We start from the raw sequence: 18494 nt of genomic DNA, 5'->3' as shown, positions 1-18494 counted from the left end.
GTCAGTACACCTGCCCCCTGCGCCCCCTGATGATGGTGTGAGGTCAGCACACCTGCCCCCTGCGCCCCATGATGATGGTGTGAGGTCAGTACACCTGCCCCCTACCCCTGATGATGATGTGAGGTCAGTACACCTGACCCCTGCACTCATGATGATGGTGTGAGGTCAGTACACCTGCCCCCTCCCCCTGATGATGGTGTGGTCAGTACACCTGTGTCCTGCACCCCCAGATGATGGTGTGAGGCCTGTACACCTGCCCCCTCCCCCCTGATAATGATGTGAGGTCAGTACACCTGCCCCCCTCGCCCCTGATGATGGTGTGAGGTAAGTACACCTGCCCCCCTCCCCTGGTGATGGTGTGAGGTCAGTACACCTGCCCCCCTCCCCCTGATGATGGTGTGAGGTCAGTACACACGCCCCCTGCACCCCCTGATGATGGTGTGAGGTCAGTACACCTGCCCCCACCCTCCGATGATGGTATGAGGTCAGTACACCTGCCCCCTGCACCCCGCGATGATGGTGTGAGGTCAATACACCTGCCCCCTGCACTCCGGGATGATGGTGTGAGGTCAGTACACCTGCCCGCTGCACCCCCTGATGATGGTATGAGGTCAGTACACCCCCAGGCTGTATTCACACCTCTTAGGTTGCCGATGGTTGTTAGAGGCTCACTTACCCCTGATGGGTCTACGATTGAAACTGAAGGTAACTGCAGCCGGGGCTCCTCCTTCCACTGGACAGACGGACAGACAGAGCCTCAGGGCTCCTCCTTCTACTGGACAGACAGACAGACCCTCAGGGCTCCTCCTTCCACTGGACAGACAGACAGACAGACAGACCCTCAGGGCTCCTCCTTCCACTGGACAGACGGACAGACCCTCAGGGCTCTTCTTTCCCCTGGACAGACAGGCAGACCCTCAGCGGCTCCTCTTTTCTCTGGACAGACAGGCAGACCCTCAGGGCTCCTCCTTCCACTGGACGGACAGACAGACTGACCCTCAGGGCTCCTCCTTCCTCTGGACAGACAGACAGACCCTCAGGGCTCCTCCTTGCTCTGGACAGACATACAGACCCTCAGGGCTCCTCCTTGCAATGGACAGACAGACGGACAGTCCCTCAGGGCTCCTCCTTCCACTGGACAGACAGACAGACAGACAGACCCTCAGGGCTCCTCCTTCCACTGGACAGACAGACCCTCAGGGCTCCTCCCCCTGGACAGACAGACAGACCCTCAGGGCTCCTCTCCTCTGCAGGAGGCTGTGGCTCGCTGCTGGTGCTGACTCTGCCCCTCGTGACCCAGACACTATCAGACTCACAAGCACGAGGAGAGCTCGGTAACAGCCGGTACTGACGCTGACTCTGCTGCTCCTGACCCGGAAGCAGATATTACTGAGAAGGAGGGGCGGGGCTTATGTTCTCCTGAGAGGAGGCTTCATTCCGCCTCCGCTGCTGCCGACTCTGCCCCAAGTGACCCATAAGTGAAACTGTTGATGAGTTTCCAACAGTGAAGGAGAAGAGGAGAGAGGGTGAGACTGAGAGGAGGAGGAGGAGGAGGGGGGGGGAGGGGGAGGAGGAGGAGGGAGAGGGGGGAGGAGGAGGGGGAAGGAGGAGGAGGGAGAGGAAGGGGAGGAGGGGGAGAGGGTGGGGGGAGGAGTAGGAGGAGGGGGAGGGGGGAGGAGGAGGGAAGGGGGAGGAGGTTAAGAGAGGAGGGGGAGGAGGAGGGGTGGAGGTGTGAAGGGGAGAGGAGGGGCAGGGAGGGAGTAGGGGGGAGAGGAGGGGCAGAGAGGAGGGGCAGAGAGGGGGAGAGGAGGGGCAGAGAGGTGGGGCAGAGGAGGGGCAGAGGAGGGGCATGGAGGGGGTTCAGAGGAGGGGGAGGAGGAGGAGGAGGGGGGCAGATAGGGGGGCAGATGGAGGGGGGAGAGGAGCAGGGGCAGAGGGGGGGGAGAGAGGGTGAGGGGAGGAGGGGGGTGAGAGTGTAGCGTACAACACGACAGTAGAAGAGGTGTTGTGTCATTAATTATTTATTACGATAACAAGGGCCCGCAGGAGCGGGATTAACAAGCAGTACCAAGGGAGTCAGCTGTCATCTGTCACCCAACTAACGGTGACGTCACCTATATACATGTGAACGTTCCATGGTGACGCGGTGTAACGCTACATGAAAGAAATAGAAAACATACTGAGAACATAACCCTGTGTCCCCATAACCAGCATAACATACACGACATCTCCCTTCCTCCATCAGAAACACAACCTGAGTTTCATTCCATAACATAGTCTTTAAACCTGGTCGGCAAGTTGATAACTCTGTCCATTCTGGAAGACAGCCCCCCAGTTTGATTGACCTCAGCATCCCTCGTGCCTGTTACAGTAGATTCAATTTCCTCTACATTGTTTTCTATCTTAGAGTCTTCCTGAGCCAAAACAGTGTTCCTACTGCCAGCAGAGTAACTGGTTGAACCGTCTCCCAAAGCCAAAGGTAATCTTTGGCTGACACTGGGATGCAACAGTTCTGTGCTACTAGACACGTTATCCCATTCCAGGACACTTTCATTTAGACTTGCTTCTCCTTCCACATTCCTCATTATTATTTGTTCTTGTCCATGTTTGAGTTTTACTACATCATCTTTATTGCGCCATCCTTCCCCTTCAATGAATACAGCACCACCTGAGGCTCTGCCAACTTTCATAGGTTTGCTGAGCTTAGATTCACCCTTACTCACCAAACCAGGCTTTTTTACTAACACCCAGTCTCCAGGTGCTATGATTTTGTCTTTAGCTCTGTTTACCTTATCAGAATACGTTTTATTTTTCATTTGTTTACTCTCTATGTTCTCCCTCACTTTGAGTTCTTTTTCGCACACTTGTCTTGCTTCAATAGCTGCTCCTTTCCACCCACCTATTTTCGGTGTTATGATACTGTTGCATGCTCTTCCTCTCATCAGGAAAAATGGTGTATACCCGGGGGCTTCCTTTGGCGTATTGTTATACGCATTGATTTTCACTTTAATAAATTCTTTTACATCCATATCATTTGCAATTGCCATTTGGATTCCTTCTTTAAAGAATCTGTTTATTCTCTCCACTTGGCCATTGCTCTTTGGACTGTACAGAGGTGTTTTCTCCTGTATTATTCCACGTTTTTCCAAGAACTCCACCATCACTCGTGATATCAGTTGTGATCCATTGTCCGACACCATAACTTTAGGCTGTCCTTCTCTTTCAAAGGTTTTCTCGAGAAATTTTATGACCACTTCCGTTGTAACCACATTCACAAACTTGTAACTCACCCATTTAGTATAGTAGTCCGTCAAAACTATTAGATACCTGCACCCCTCTGGCAAGATGTTGAAGGGTCCCGCAAAGTCTATTACTACTTTGGCCCAGGGCCCATCAGGGATCTCCACCATTTGCAGCTCATTTTTTTCAATTCTCCAATGTTTGTCTGACCTTAAGCATTGCTCGCATTTGTCTACAAGACTCCTAATTTCGCTGTCCACTCCTGGCCACCAATAGTGCATTCTTAGAACGTTCCTTGTGGCCGTGGTGCCAGGATGCCCTCTGTGAGCCATCTGTATAATCTTCTGTCTGAGCTCAAATGGCGGCACAAAGACCTCTCCCCTTTTTAAGTAGCCATTCTCTAATGTTAGTTCATTGCTCACTTGCTGGTAATTCTTTAATTCTTTTGGTAGGTTCCTTATGTGTGGCCATTTGGTTTGTACATACTCTTTCACCTTGGTCAGGACAGTATCTGTCTCCATACTCTCCTCCCACTCCTTGTCAGTTATTGATCCTTCACACATAATTGTGGCATCAATGTGCGCAACCACGCACTCGGTGTCGTCTTGTTCTTCATCTTTTTTCTCCTTTATTGGCAATCTGGATAAGCAATCTGCCCTACTGTTTTTTCCTCCTTTTATGTGCTCAATCTTGAAATTAAATTCCTGAAGTTTTGACATTAGTCTAATCAGCCTAGAGCTTGCGTTACCGTTGCCTCGACCCTTGCCGTCCATCATATATACGAGCGGTTTATGGTCGGTTACAAGTGTGAAACTCTTCCCCCACAGATAGTCCTTGAGTTTGTGCACTGCCCATACACAAGCTAAAGTCTCTCGTTCTATTGTGCTGTAATGGACCTCTGTGTCATTTAGCCTCCTGGAAATAAATGCAACGTGTTCTCTTCACTTCCTTTCCTCTGACAGAACACAGCTGAGATTCCCTCATTGCTTGCATCTACAGTCACTACGTTGTTTAGTTGTGGGTCATAGGGTTTCAGTGCAGGTGCTCTCGCTATTTCCTCCTTGACTGACTTGAACGCCTTAACTTGTTCATCCTTCCACTCATATGCTACATTTTTTTTAACAGTCTCCTGAGTGGTTCCACCTTTTCTGCATAATTCTGTATAAACTTCGCATAATATTCACTGAGGCCAAGGAACGACTTGAGGGTTTCCTTGTTCCTAGGTTCCGGGGCCTCCCTTATAGCACGTACTAAATCATCTTTAGGAAAGATGCCTTCAGCTGTTAAAACATGCCCTAAGTACTCAATCTCCTTGGTCATGAATTTGCATTTGTCCTTTGAGACTGTCATGCCTTTTTTTTTCAACACATCCAGAACTGTTCCAATCAATGTAATGTGCTCATGTTCAGTTTTTGAATGCAAAAGGATGTCGTCTTGAAAGGCTTCCACCCCTTTCATTTTCCCAAATAAAACATCCATGAGTTTCTGGAAAACTCCTGAAGACGACGCTAGGCCAAAGGGAAGTCTCACATATCTGAACGCTCCAAATGGTGTGATGAAAGTTGTTAATTTTTTAGACCTTTCTGACAGACACATCTGATGATAAGCGGCTCGTAAGTCGATCAGTGAAAAATATTTTGAGCCGGATGTTGACTGAAGAATATCTTGAATTTTTGGTAGGGGATGACAGTTTACAATAATATTTTTATTAAGCGACCTCAGGTCTACACACAACCTAAAGTCCCCTGTCTTTTTTTTCTTTGATACTACAATAGCAGAAACCCATTCTGATTCTTCTGCTTCTTCAATCACACCTTCCTCCTTTAACTTCTCAAGTACTTCCCTCAACTCATTTTTTATCGCCAAAGGTATTGATCTTACTTTGTGCTTACATGGAATAGCGCCCTCCTTTAGTTTGATGTCATGGTTGAACCCCTTTACACAGCCAATTACATTTTTAAACACATCTTTATGTTTTTCAAAAACAGTACTCAAATCTCCTTCTTCTTTCTCTATACATATGCTGTTCATCCATTCTTCTCTTAATATCACTGGGTCCTTTGCCCCCGGCACCAACACCACCCCCAGTTGGGCCAAATCTCTCCATCCTACTAGTATTCTTCCCTTCTCCGCTATATAAATCTTTGTCTCAATTACTCTTCCCTTAAAAGTCACAGTGTCATTGAAATATCCCAGCATATTTATTTCCTTCTCCCCAAAAGCTTTCGGGTTCATATCAGATTCTGTTAACTGCACGTTTTTCCATTTTTCTTCAAAAAGGGTATCCGATATGGTTGTTATGGGCGCACCTGAATCTGCAGTAAATTTTAGTTCAACCTCACCAATTTTTACATCACTAATTGGACCCTTTATCTTTCCATCCTCCATTTCTACGTATAATACTATATTCGCACACATTTCTTCATCAAAATTTCCTACTGTGTTTATACTCATGCTATTACCTATTCTTTTGGTTTTACACAAGGTGGAATAGTGACCATATCTCTTGCATTTGATGCACTTTTTACCTATTGCAGGACAGTTTTTGAAATCAGCTAAGTGTTCATTTGAACCACATCTGAAACAGCATAACTGCTTACCTCCCACCTTTCTTTCAATCACATTTTTTTCATACGCCTTACCATCACCCTTCTTCTTATCCTGTAAGTAAAATACATTAGTGTTATTTACTGTTGAAGACAGTTCTTTGGTGGAAATTAAAGACCTTTCGATACCTCTAGCAATATCTATGACTTCCTGCAAGGTTGGTCTTTTGCATGCTAACAGTCTTTCCTGCACTTTCTTTGTATAGCAGTAAAATACGATCTGGTCTCTTATGTACACATCTGTCATCTCCTCATACTCACATTCTACTGCCAAAACCCTTAGACATGCAACATAGTCTTCAACAGACTCCCCTTCTTGCTGTTTCCTTTGGGCAAATTTATGCCTTGCAACCATAATATTGTTCTCCTCATCAAACTGCCTCTCCAACCTTTTCAAAGCCTCCTGATACTCATTCATTGGTATAAATGTTCCTGGTGGACTCTCATATTCGGGCAGGCTGTCAAAAATATCCTGTCCCGCTTTTCCTAACAGCCCAAACAACAAAGAACATTTCCTTTCTGCATCAAAAGCTTTTCCATCTATTGATACAATGTAATTTTCGAAAGCCCTCACCCACTTCTTCCATTTCATTGTGGGCTTCCCAGGCTCATCTAGGAAACGAGGAGGTGCACATATGTTATTGCATTTGGCCATGTTATATTTAATTGATTTCCCTCACAGCCGACTATTTTCTCCGTAGGACTTGGTGTAAAATACTTTACTTTCCTTCCGATTTACTTTTGAGGCTTACTTGTGCTTATTTCTCAACACTTCCTCTTTGCGCTTTATTATTTTCTTATGCGCGATTTCTCCGTTGTGGGCGCGAATTGCTTCGCATTCGTTATCGTTGACCAACCAATCAATCAGTGACACTTATAAAGCGCGCTACATACCCGTAGGGTCTCAAGGCGCTGGGGGGGGGAGCCGCTACTGCTCGAACAGCCAGGTCTTCAGCTTCTTCCTGAAGGAGAGGTGGTCTTGGGTCAGGCGCAGGTCGGTCGGGAGGGAGTTCCAGGTCTTGGCGGCCAGGTAGGTGAAGGACCTTCCTCCTGTAGTCGCTCTTCGGATGCGGGGGATGGCGGCGAGGGCGTGGTTGGCTGATCGGAGGTGGCGTTTGGGAGCGTAGAAGTTGACTCGGCTGTTGAGGTAGCTCGGGCCTTGGTCGTGTAGGGCTTTGTGTGCGTGGGTGAGGAGGCGGAAGGTGATTCTTTTGTTGACGGGGAGCCAGTGAAGGTCTCTCAGATGTCCGGAGATGTGGCTGGTTCGTGGGATGTCGAGGATGAGTCTGGCTGAGGCGTTCTGGATCCGCTGGAGTCTCTTCTGGAGCTTGGCGGTGGTACCGGCGTAGAGGGCGTTGCCGTAGTCCAGTCGGCTGGTGACGAGGGCCTGGGTGACGGTCTTCCTGGTCTCGGTGGGGATCCACCAGAAGATCTTCCGTAGCATGCGTAGGATGTTGAAGCATGCCGAGGAGACGTTGTTGACTTGCCTGGTCATGGAGAGGGAGGAGTCCAGGATGAAGCCCAGGTTGCGTGCATGGTCTGTCGGTTTGGGTGCGGTGCCCAGGGCGGGAGGCCACCAGGAGTCGTCCCAGGCGGAGGGAGAGGAGCCCAGGATGAGGACCTCCGTCTTGTCCGAGTTCAGTTTCAGGCGGCTGGTCGTCATCCACTCGGCTACCTCTTTCATCCCTTCGTGCAGGGTCGTTGGTCAGGGAGAGGATCAGCTGGGTGTCGTCGGCGTAGGAGATTATGCTGAGGTTGTGTTTGCGTACGATGGCCGCGAGGGGGCTCATGTAGACGTTGAAGAGGGTGGGGCTCAGAGATGATCCTTGGAGGACGCGATGGTTGGCTCTGGCGGCGGCGGGGTCGTTGGTCAGGGAGAGGATCAGCTGGGTGTCGTCGGCGTAGGAGATTATGCTGAGGTTGTGTTTGCGTACGATGGCCGCGAGGGGGCTCATGTAGACGTTGAAGAGGGTGGGGCTCAGAGATGATCCTTGGAGGACGCCGCACATGACTTCGGTGGCCTCTGACTTGTACGGTGGTAGGCGGACTCTCTGTGTTCTCCCGTCGAGGAAGGAGATGATCCATTCCAGCGCCTTGTCCTGGATTCCGACGTTGCTGAGGCGCCGTACTAGGGTGCGGTGGCAGACCGTGTCGAATGCCGCGGAGAGGTCCAGGAGGATGAGGGCCGCTGTTTCTCCGTTGTCCATCAGGGCTCGGATGTCATCGGTGGCGGCGATGAGGGCGGTCTCGGTGCTGTGGTTGGCTCGGAAGCCGGACTGTGAGGGGTCGAGGGATCCGTTCGTCTCGAGGAAAGCGGCCATCTGCTTGTTGACGGTCTTCTCGATGACTTTGGCTGGAAACGGGAGGAGCGAGATGGGGTGGTAATTCTTGAGGTCGGTGGGGTCCGCTGTTGGTTTCTTGAGTAGAGCGCTGAGTTCGGCGTGTTTCCAGCTCTCGGGGAAGATGGTGGTGTCGAAGGATGTGTTGATGATGTCTCGCAGGTGGGGTGCAATGACAGCGTCGGCCTTGTTGAAGACGTGGTGAGGGCAGGGGTCGGTCGGTGATCCGGAGTGGATGGAGTTCATCGTGCGGATGGTGTCTTCGGTGCTGATCGGGGTCCAGGCGTGGAGGGTGGTGGTGGGGGGTGGTTGTTCGGTCATGGTGTGCGTTGGTTGGTTGTTGAAGCTGTTGTGTATGTCCGCGATCTTGTTGTGGAAGTATGAAGCCAGGGAGTTGCAGAGGTCTTGCGATGGGGTGATGTCGTTGTTTCCTGCGCTGGGGTTGGAAAGCTCTTTGACGATGTTGAAGAGTTCCTTGCAGTTGTGTGCGTTGTTGTCCAACCGGTCCTTGAATGCTGTTTTCTTGGCGGCGCGGATCAGCTGGTGGTGTTTCCGGGTGGCAAGTTTGAAGGAGGTCCTGTTGTCCGGTGTCGGTTCCCTTCTCCAGACTTTCTCGAGGGCTCGGCAGTTCTTCTTGGAGCTCTTGAGTTCGTCGGTGAACCATGTCAAGTCAAGTCAAGTCATGGAATTTGTATAGCGCACTACATACCCATAGGGTTTCAAGGCGCTTAGGAAGGGGAGGAGGATTACTTGTCAAATATCCATGTTTTAAGTTGCTTTCTGAATGCTAGGTGGTTCTGGGTAAGGCGGAGGTGAGCGGGGAGTGAGTTCCATGTTTTAGCAGCCAGGTATGAAAAGGATCTGCCTCCCATGGTGGTCTTGTTGATGCGAGGTACAGTGGCGAGGGCTTGGCTGGAAGAACGTAGTTGGCGGGGGGGGGGTGTAGAAGGACAGTCGTGAGTTGAGGCAATCTGGTCCGATGTCGTAGAGTGATTTGTGTGCGTGGGTAAGCAGACGGAAAGTGATCCTCTTATCGACGGGTAGCCAGTGGAGGTCTTTAAGGTGACCAGAGATGTGTTTGTTGCGTGGGATGTCTAATATGAGCCTGGCTGAGGCGTTTTGGATTCGTTGGAGTTTCTTCTGGAGTTTTGCGGTAGTACCTGCGTAGAGGGTGTTTCCGTAGTCCAGTCGGCTCGTGACCAGAGCGTGGGTGACTGTTTTCCTTGTTTCGGAGGGGATCCAGCGAAATGTTTTTCTGAGCATGCGAAGAATGTTGAAGCAGGAAGAGGATACGGCGTTGACTTGTCTGTTCATTGAGAGTGAAGAATCCAGGATGACACCTAGGTTCCGTGCATGGTCTGTCGGGATGGGTGCTTTTCCGAGGGCTTCTGGCCACCAGGAGTCGTCCCATGCAGAGGGGGATGTACCTAAGATGAGGACTTCTGTTTTGTCCGAGTTCAGTTTCAGACGGCTTTGTTTCATCCATTCGGCAACTTCTTTCATTCCTTCGTGTAGGTTAGTTTTGGCGGTGCTGGGGTCATTGGTGAGGGAAAGGATCAGTTGAGTGTCGTCCGCGTAAGAGATGATGTTGAGGTTGTGTTGGCGTGCGATGGCCGCGAGGGGGCTCATGTATACGTTGAAGAGGGTGGGACTGAGCGAGGATCCTTGTGGTACGCCGCAGATGACTTCAGAGGCCTCGGACTTGAATGGAGGAAGGCGGACTCTCTGGGTTCTTCCAGTGAGGAACGAGGTGATCCATTCAAGTGCTTTTCCTTGGATTCCGATGTTATTGAGGCGTTGTAAAAGGGTGCTGTGGCAGACTGTGTCGAAAGCTGCAGAGAGGTCAAGGAGGATGAGGGCGACTGTGTCTCCATTGTCCAGTAGAGTTCGAATGTCTTCTGTTGATGCGATGAGGGCGGTCTCAGTGCTGTGTTTTGCTCGGAAGCCAGATTGAGAGGAGTCGAGGGATTTGTTGGCTTCGAGGAAGGCGGCGAGCTGGTTGTTGACAGCTTTCTCGATGACTTTGGCCGGGAATGGGAGAAGCGAGATGGGGCGGTAATTTTTGAGTTCGGTGGGGTCTGCTGTTGGTTTTTTCAGAAGGGCGGTGAGTTCAGCGTGTTTCCAGTCTTCCGGGAAGGTGGCGGAGTTGAGGGAGCAGTTGATGACGTCTCGGAGGTGTGGTGCTATGACGGAGTCTGCTTTGTTGAAGATGTGGTGAGGACATGGGTCTGTGGGGGATCCAGAGTGGATGGAATTCATCAGGCGGATGGTGTCCTCAGTGGAGATTGGGTTCCAGTTGTTAAGGGTGTTCACGGGGGGGAGATGATCAGCAGATGGCGGGGTGGGTTGGTTTCCGGGTTGGTTGTCAAAGCTGTTGTGGATGTCTGCAATCTTGTTGTGGAAAAATGAGGCTAGGGAGTCGCAGAGGATTTGAGAGGGGGTGATGTCGTTGGAGTTGGCCGAGGGATTGGAGAATTCCTTGACGATGTTGAAAAGTTCCTTGCTGTTATGGGCGTTGTTGTCAAGTCGATCCTTGAATGCTGTTTTCTTGGCTTTTCGGATCAATTGGTGGTGAGTGCGGGTGGCGCATTTGAAGGCGTCCTTGGTGCTGGTGGTTGGGTCTTTTTTCCAGGCCTTTTCAAGGGAGCGGCAGAGTTTCTTGGACTTCTTGAGATCATCGTTGAACCATGAGGCCTTCTTGCTGCCAGGTTTGCTTTGACGATTTTTCAGTGGTGCTAAGGTGTCGGCGGTGTTGGATAACCATAGGGTGAGGTTGGCGGCGGCTTCGTTGGTGTTAGAAGAGAGGGCTGGGGAGTTTCGAAGGAGCGATGCGGAGATTTGGTCCGTGGTGATTTTGTTCCAGTTTCTTTGCAGGGTAGGTTGGAGGTGGATGTTGGGTTTTGGTTTGTTGTAGGTGAAGTGAACGCAGCTGTGGTCGGTCCAGAGGAGGTCCGTGGTGTGGCTGAAGGAGACATGGTTGCTGGATGTGAAGATGGGGTCGAGTGTGTGACCTGCGATGTGGGTGGGGCAAGTGACTAGTTGTTTAATTCCGAGGTTGGCGAGGTTGTCCGCAAGGGTGGCGGTGTTGCGGTCGTTGATCTTTTCAAGGTGAAAGTTGAGGTCTCCCAGAAGGATGTAGTCTTTGGAGGGGAGCGCGTGTGGAGTGATGAAGTCCGTGATGTCTTCACTGAATTTAGCTCGGGGTCCTGGTGGTCTGTAGAGGAGGGTGCCTCTGAGTGTGGTCTTGGGGTCGATGTGTATTTGGAAGTGGAGGTGTTCGGAGTTGGCGAGGTTGGTGTCAGAGCTGGTTGAGATGCGGATGGATTTCTTATGGACGATAGCGATCCCTCCTCCTGTGTGGCTGGTACGGTCTTTGCGAGTGATCTTATAGTCTTCAGGGATGGCAATGGTGATGTCTGGTGCGGAGGAAGCGTTCATCCATGTTTCCGTTAGGAAGGCGATGTCCGGAGAGATGGTGTCAAGTAGATTCCATAGGTCAATGGCGTGTCTGTGGACCGAGCGGGTGTTGAGAAGGATGCATTGTAGGTGGTTGGGGTCGGGGGTCTGTGATGTGGTCGTGGCGGAGCTGTTGACGGTGCCGCTGAATTTGCAGGAGTAGCAAGAGAAAGGTCCATGGGTGTGTCCAGGAGCGGCTTGGACGCAGTTGGGGGCGCGACCGGGGTCAAGGGCTAGGAGGGTGGCGGCATCGTAGGTAACGCGGGGGGGCTGGGCAATGCGTGGGGCAGGGGGTCTGGCGCTGGGCGCGGTCCAGGCGCGGAGGGGCGTAGACGGGCTTACCTTTGGCACACCTTCGGCGTGTCCGTAGCGCGTGGACGCTGCGCGTGGAGGCATTGGCCATAAATGGATGGTGGAGGGGGCGGAGCGTGGGAGGGTCAGCAGCTGGGAGGCGGTAGCGGGGAGGAGGGGCAGGGAAAACAACAACAGCAAACAAGATGGAGGTGAGGGGAGGCGAGGCAGGGGCAGTAGGTCGCCTGGGACAGCTAAAATTAATACTATAATATACGATGCTGCCAGGTGGCCAAATATAGCTAAATGCAGTGCAGGGCGGGCGGCGCTACAAACACAAGCAATGCAGGGCGGGCGGCGCTATAATCACATGCGCTGTGAGCAATGATAATTTTTAAAACACAGCGCAAATTGGTTACATGCAGGCGATACCAATGATTAACACAATGCAGGCGATACCGTGATATTATTAGCGGTGTGAAGATCCCCAGGAAGACAGCAGCAGTACTGGGAGAGGAGCAAGGGAGCAACCGGTCAGGAGCGAGTCCGGGCGGTCACAGGGGCTGGAAGGACGAGGTAGGCTCTGTGAACGTGGGTGGGAGGGTCAGCAGCTGGGAGGCGGTAGCGGGGAGGAGGGGCAGGGAAAACAACAACAGCAAACAAGATGGAGGTGAGGGGAGGCGAGGCAGGGGCAGTAGGTCGCCTGGGACAGCTAAAATTAATACTATAATATACGATGCTGCCAGGTGGCCAAATATAGCTAAATGCAGTGCAGGGCGGGCGGCGCTACAAACACAAGCAATGCAGGGCGGGCGGCGCTATAATCACATGCGCTGTGAGCAATGATAATTTTTAAAACACAGCGCAAATTGGTTACATGCAGGCGATACCAATGATTAACACAATGCAGGCGATACCGTGATATTATTAGCGGTGTGAAGATCCCCAGGAAGACAGCAGCAGTACTGGGAGAGGAGCAAGGGAGCAACCGGTCAGGAGCGAGTCCGGGCGGTCACAGGGGCTGGAAGGACGAGGTAGGCTCTGTGAACGTGGGTGGGAGGGTCAGCAGCTGGGAGGCGGTAGCGGGGAGGAGGGGCAGGGAAAACAACAACAGCAAACAAGATGGAGGTGAGGGGAGGCGAGGCAGGGGCAGTAGGTCGCCTGGGACAGCTAAAATTAATACTATAATATACGATGCTGCCAGGTGGCCAAATATAGCTAAATGCAGTGCAGGGCGGGCGGCGCTACAAACACAAGCAATGCAGGGCGGGCGGCGCTATAATCACATGCGCTGTGAGCAATGATAATTTTTAAAACACAGCGCAAATTGGTTACATGCAGGCGATACCAATGATTAACACAATGCAGGCGATACCGTGATATTATTAGCGGTGTGAAGATCCCCAGGAAGACAGCAGCAGTACTGGGAGATGAGCAAGGGAGCAACCGGTCAGGAGCGAGTCCGGGCGGTCACAGGGGCTGGAAGGACAAGGTAGGCTCTGTGAACGTGGGTGGGAGGGTCAGCAGCTGGGAGGCGGTAGCGGGGAGGAGGGGCAGGGAAAACAACAACAGCAAACAAGATGGAGGTGAGGGGAGGCGAGGCAGGGGCAGTAGGTCGCCTGGGACAGCTAAAATTAATACTATAATTGGGCTTTCTTGCTGCCGGGTCTGCTGGGCGGGGTCCTCAGTGGGGCTAGTTCGTCCGCGCAGTTGCTGATCCACTTCGTGAGGTTGTCGGCGGCCTGGCTGGGGTTCGCTGAGCTGGCAGGAGGGTGCTGGCTCAGGGAGGTGGCGAGCTGGTCTGCTGTGATCTTGTTCCAGCTTCTGCGGGCGGCCTGTTGCTGGTGGTGGTGGGTCGTTGTTTTCTTGATGGTGAAGTGGACGCAGCTGTGGTCCGTCCATTGAAGCTCTGTGGCGTGGCTGAAGTCGATGTCCTTGCTGGATGAGAAGACAGCGTCGAGTGTGTGTCCGGCGAGGTGGGTGGGGGTGGACACCAGTTGCTTGAGTCCCAGGTTGGCGAGGTTGTCGAGCAGGGTGCTGGTGTTGCGGTCGTTGTTGTTCTCCAGATGGAAGTTGAGGTCTCCCAGGAGGATGTAGTCAGCGGAGGGGAGGGCATGTGGGCTGACGAAGTCGGCGATGTCCTCGCTGAATTGTGTGCGTGGTCCAGGGGGTCGGTAGATCAGGGTGCCTCTGAGGGTGGCGTTCGGGTTGGTGTGGATCTGGAAATGCAGGTGTTCGGCGGTGGTCAGGGAGTTGTCGGTGCTGGTCGTGAGACGGATGGTGCTCCTGTGGATGATGGCGATGCCTCCTCCCATCTGGTTGGCGTTGCGGTCCCTCCGGACGATCTTGTAGCCCTCTGGGATGGCGATGGCGATGTCGGGAGCTGAAGAGGCGTTCATCCAGGTCTCCGTGAGGAAGGCAACGTCTGGAGCTGTGGTGTCGAGGAGGTTCCAGAGTTCGATGGCATGTCTGTGGACGGAGCGGGTGTTGAGTAGGATGCACTTGAGGTGGGTGTTGCTGGTGTTCGGCTTGGTGGGTGCTGGTGCGAGGCAGGTCCGGATGCAGGTGAACTTGCAGGCGTGGCAGCTGAAGGGTCCGTGGGTACGACGTGGAGAGGCTTGAAGGCATTCTGGGAGTCGGCCGGTGTTGAGAGCGGTGAGGGTGGCGGCGGAGTACGTCAGGCGGGTCGGTCGGGGTCTTCGTGGGCCAGGGGTCCTGGCACTGGGCGCGGCCCAGGCGCGGACGGGCGTAGACGGGCTTACCTTTGGCGCGCCTTCGGCGCACAATCGGCGCGTCCGCTGCGCGTGACCGCTGCGCGTTCGCACGGTCGCCATTTAAGGCGAAGTGCGCGGGTGGGCGGAGCAGCTGGGAGGCGGGAGCGGGGAGGGTACAGAATAGAAAAAGGGGCGGGGAAAAGCGGCGGTGGCGGGAAGGGAGGGCGGAGGGCGGCGAGGTAGGCGGACAACAAGGAAGGAAACCACAACACGGGGGAAATAAAAATTATACAGAACGGGCACAAATTCTCAACAAAACAAGGAAAACAAGGAAAAAACCAAAGTTATATCAGACAGGCACAAATGTTGGACAAAACAAGGGCAAAAACAACCGCAGCGGCGCCCGCCGGCAATCGGCAAAACGAGGCAGCAGCGAGGCAGAGGGCAGGCAAGGGGCACACGCAGCAGCTGGTGGCCGTGCGGCGCGGGGGTGTCCCACAAGTGGGTCACACTCACCTGAAGTCAATATCAAAGATGGTCGCACGCTGTTTACGTTGATGACGCGCGCTGCCTTTGTCCAATCAGTTTACACTACCGGCATGCTTCACGCGACTCAGCTGAGGTAACTGACTGACGCCTCAGCTGTGAGCTGTCAACGAAGCGCGCCAATTACTGGAATATCATAAGGCAGGTTTCATCAGCGTCGCGGCCTGACAGGATTGCCTGAAACTTATTCGCTTCACTTAGACATGCTGCACATTCTTCTGGCACATATCCTCAAGCACATTAAAGTCTCTCCCTTATTTAATTTATGCGCTACTGATTCCTTATGCGTTATATTTACTTTTGCATCAAGATATTTCTTTCAGTCAGCGCTCGCCCTTTTCCGCAGTGTACTCACTTCGTACAATATTCTTCACAAGTTTCTTCCCGCTATTTTACTTCTTGGATAAGATCTCGATCTTCGAAAATCATCTGCCGATCCTCCAATTATTTCCGCTGGCCCTTGTTGTTGCAAACCCTCGTCGCCAATTGTAGCGTACAACACGACAGTAGAAGAGGTGTTGTGTGATTAATTATTTATTACGATAACAAGGGCCCGCAGGAGCGGGATTAACAGGCAGTACCAAGGGAGTCAGCTGTCATCTGTCACCCAACTAACGGTGACCTCACCTATATACATGTGAACGTTCCATGGTGACGCGGTGTGACGCTACATGAAAGAAATAGAAAACATACTGAGAACATAACCCTGTGTCCCCATAACCAGCATAACATACACGACCGAGAGACAGGGTGAGTCTGTGATTAGTCACTGAATTGATGATAAATGTAGTTTTTGTGTTTGACTGCCTTAACCCTTTCGATGCTGATGACGAGCTCAGCTCGTCATCACCCACGGGTGTCGTGTGCTGATGACGAGCTGAGCTTGTCATGGTGCCACTAAAATGGCATTTTCCAGCACAGGGGGGGGGAAACGCCCAGCAGCCATGTGGTTAATGGCTGCTGTGAATATTGCAGCAAAGACTGAGAAGCATAATCCTCACCTTCGTATAGTTAATAGAATTGATAGTTCTTGACACAAAACTCGGTAAACCTTTTATCCTTCTAAATCTTCTGTTACGTTGTACACTCCAGTGATATGAACAATATCCAGCTCGCAGAAAGCCCTTTAAATGTTCAATGATGGCATACACTCCAGTGTGCATGAACAGCTTCCTGTTTAAGATGCATGTATGATACTCCCCTCCATCTCTAGGATTCTCTGAGACCACATATCATGTGTTGCTATGTACTGCAGGAGAGGGATTCTTTTAGAACATTCTTCAGCCAGACAACCGTCATCGCAAATGTACTATCAAAAGTTCCCATGCTTCTCTGCTTGAAAAAAACATATTTTCTTGATTTTTATGCTGAACAATACAGCGAGACAGCGAATCATATGTAACAAAATACATATAGGAGTTTCCTACTTTAATCGGAGGGCGATCATTACAACATACTTATATTCTGTAAAGAGGTGTTACCACCATAGACGATGCAGTGACAGTGTTTTAACTCGTAGTAGCAGTGCTGGTGTCACTGATATATTCATTCATTCTACATCAACTTAACATACCCCGCCTTTCTATAACTTACAACATAAACATTCCCACCCCTCCCATCTCTAGACTCCCTCATGTCCTCTCATGAGCCGATAAATAATTGGTTTAGTCCCTGTTCGTATGTATATTTCCAATTAATTGGTTTACAGCTGTGCGTGTATCTGGTTTGTTAAAGTCTGGGGGGGATCTGCTTTGGTTTTCTAGGTTTTGTATTGGTGGGTGAGTATCTAAATTACAGCGTCTGAATGTAATGAAGCTTCAGAGGATATAAAGAGTTCACGCACTGCGTCCCATTCTAGTGAAATAGGGGTCTTTCTTAATCCCCTGGTTTCCTCCCTCCTTATTGCCATGCTTTCGGCCCTTCCCCATCTCACTACTTCTCCATGCCAGGTGAGCACTGCAGGGGGCAATGCAGATTTCCTCCTCATAGTAATTGAGGGTTTTTCCAATATTAGGGCTAAGTTCGCACATCGGGTTGCACTGTTTGTTTCTTGCATTCACAGCGCAGTCCTAGTATACAGTATTCTGCGGGGTGTCCCCCTATTATGTTCGCAACAGTTCCTTAGACCTTCATCACATTTGCCCTGAAGGGGACCAATCGAGGACAATCCTATTACATATGTAGCAGATCAGCAGTCTGAGCAAAGCATTGGGGACAGCGATCTCCCACCTCCGGGTACATCTTTTTTTAATCGGTGCGGTGTAAGCTAGGCCCTTTGTAACACCATGTGTTGAATACGTTTTAATTTGGCATTGCAGGATACCTCTTTGGGGTATTCTAATGTGATGTCCCATTCTTTGTCAATTGTTTCTTTACCTATATCAGTGCTCCACTTTTCTCTGAGCGCCTCCTGTGAAACTGCGCCTGAGTGTGAATTCCCTTGTACAGCCATAGAGTTAAATACCTTCCATTGCCCATATGGTGTAATGTATGTACCAAATTGTGCGTTGGGGGCTCTCTGCTTTCTGGTGTCCAGTTCCGTCTAATGTACATACTGATGCTGCATGTAGAATGTAAAAGGAATTTGGTTCCCCTTGCTTTCTAACAAAGTTCTCATGGTTTAATAAAACACTGAAAGTGAACAGCCTCCCAACAGTGTTCACACCTTCTCCTGTCCATCTGGAGATGCTTCTAGTTTTTATTACTCTTGTTTGTGTGGGGATCCCTAACCATGGAACATTAGGGGCGCAGGGGAGAAAGCTCTTAGTGTATTGGATTGGTTTTTTTCAATACCTGAGGGCTGTTTTCAGCAAAGAGGGAGCCGTTATTGGGGTCCTTCCTCCAGGCAAAAGGGCATACAGCTCAGTGTCTCGTCTATCTTAGGGTATTTTTCTAAGGCCTGATTGACCTCAAGTCAAGGTATTCATCCAAGGGGTTATTTCTGGAGGATAGCTTCCCCCCATTGCTTGGGAGAGGGGGTTCCTGCTTTGCTTTGTTGCAAACCCCAGCCAACTGGGAATCCCATTTCCAACACATCTTTTAGCAAAGTTGGTTTTAATATTCTGTGTTTGAAAATACCACTTTTAGAAAGTAGGTATTTTCTTGCCTAAACCTTCCAGTGTGCTCTGCTGTTATGTGTATTGACTGCCTGAGTTTAGAGGGGCAAGGCAGGCTGAGTCAAACCTGGGTTGAATAGAGAAATCTGCATTGAGTACTGAGGAGGGGTAGCTCTTTGACCTGAATAGGGCTGTGCCTGGCAAGGTGAATGCTGGCCCCACCTCCTACTGTGCGTCTGATGGCAG

At 51.2% G+C, this 18494-nt stretch overlaps 1 protein-coding gene across 1 annotated transcript in view; it reads left to right on the top strand.

Moving 5' to 3' along the window:
* Positions 1-1415: 1415 nt before the first annotated feature.
* Positions 1416-18494, top strand: part of LOC147659499 (uncharacterized) — an 81873-nt gene continuing 64794 nt past the window's right edge. The window contains exon 1 of the mRNA XM_086951693.1: positions 1416-1526. The gene's annotated coding sequence lies outside the window, so the exon portion shown is untranslated. The remainder of the gene's footprint in view (positions 1527-18494) is intronic.

The sequence above is a fragment of the Lissotriton vulgaris genome, unplaced genomic scaffold, assembly GCF_964263255.1.
Source record: "Lissotriton vulgaris unplaced genomic scaffold, aLisVul1.2 SCAFFOLD_1022, whole genome shotgun sequence".
In the NCBI taxonomy this organism is placed as follows: Eukaryota; Metazoa; Chordata; class Amphibia; order Caudata; family Salamandridae; genus Lissotriton; species Lissotriton vulgaris.
The sequence above is the reverse complement of the archived record's forward strand: the minus strand, read 5'-3'. Positions and strand labels throughout refer to the sequence as shown.